Source organism: Octopus bimaculoides, chromosome 22, assembly GCF_001194135.2.
Source record: "Octopus bimaculoides isolate UCB-OBI-ISO-001 chromosome 22, ASM119413v2, whole genome shotgun sequence".
Taxonomy (NCBI): domain Eukaryota; kingdom Metazoa; phylum Mollusca; class Cephalopoda; order Octopoda; family Octopodidae; genus Octopus; species Octopus bimaculoides.
In genome coordinates, this window is record NC_069002.1 from 27,207,711 (window position 1) to 27,208,939 (window position 1,229).

At 30.3% G+C, this 1,229-nt stretch overlaps 1 protein-coding gene across 1 annotated transcript in view; it reads right to left on the reverse strand.

Annotated features, from left to right (window-relative positions):
* The window catches only part of LOC106879360 (uncharacterized), a 22,194-nt gene that overhangs the window by 20,062 nt on the left and 903 nt on the right, over nt 1-1,229 (reverse strand). The gene's annotated exons all lie outside the window — the stretch shown is intronic.

The window sequence follows — 1,229 nt, forward strand, 5'->3', positions numbered from 1 at the left end:
CATGTTCTCTTACAGCTGTTTATTCTCTCAATCATATGATACTATTTTTACTGTAACTCACTATCTAACATTTATTTAACCAATTATTACCATTATACAACCTATTACCCTGTGGCCAAGGTTTATACCAATATTAGTAATTAAAGGAGATTCAGCCTGTTGAGATGTTTTGGAAGAATATGCCTTTTACTCCTCTGACGAGATTTTGCCCCCAAAAATGTTTTAATTACTGGAATTTAATACATTTGGGCAATATTGAAACAGCTGTAAGGGAACATTTAAATTTTTTTGCAGTTAACAGATCATATTAATGTAGTATCTCCATTTTCTGGACTTTAATTTGAATACTTATAAACAAAGTTTTATACTTAAGACTGTTACTTTATGAATATTACTATTGACAACAAAATAATACGTAACAAGCCAGTAATTCATTGAATATTTTCTATCCCTTAAGGTGGTTATTTTAACCTCTGTTTAAATTTATATGTATGTGCGTGTGTGTGTATAAATTTCAATAAACATCTTATATAGTCAAAATACATTAAATCTCTACAGTCAAATGAAACTGCTAATTTATTTATTAAACATCTATGTTGGAATTTCATACACACACACACACACACACAAATATATATGAAGGATTAAGATCCCCTTTGGTCACAAATGACCATGGAATTGCACCTAGTAAGTTCCCCTGTGAGGCACAACTCTGAGCGAGGTTGTTTGTGGAAGATTAGCATACTAGTTTACCAATGGTGTGGAAAGGAAAGGCGTATATGTATGTATATATATATATATATATATATATATATATATATATACACATATGCATGAATATATGTAAATATATATGTGTACAAGTATATATGTGTGTCTGTGTGTGTGTGTATGTGCATATATAAATATATATATGTGTGTGTGTGTGTATATTATATGAATATATATGCATGCAAATGTGTGTGTCTGTGCATGCATGTATAGTTATATATCATCATCATCATCATCATCAGCTGGTTCTTGTATCCAAAAATTTCAGTTTCTTCTTGATTGAGTGGTTCCTTCATATTGGTGCCATTCATAACTGAGAAAGTCAAGTCATTGTTCACACAAGCATCATTAAGTCTACCTTTCTTTCTGAGAGAGAAACCTTTTGCTGCCAACAGAGGTAATAGATGTCTGAACTTCATCCATCCTAATCTTATATATATGTATATATATATATATAT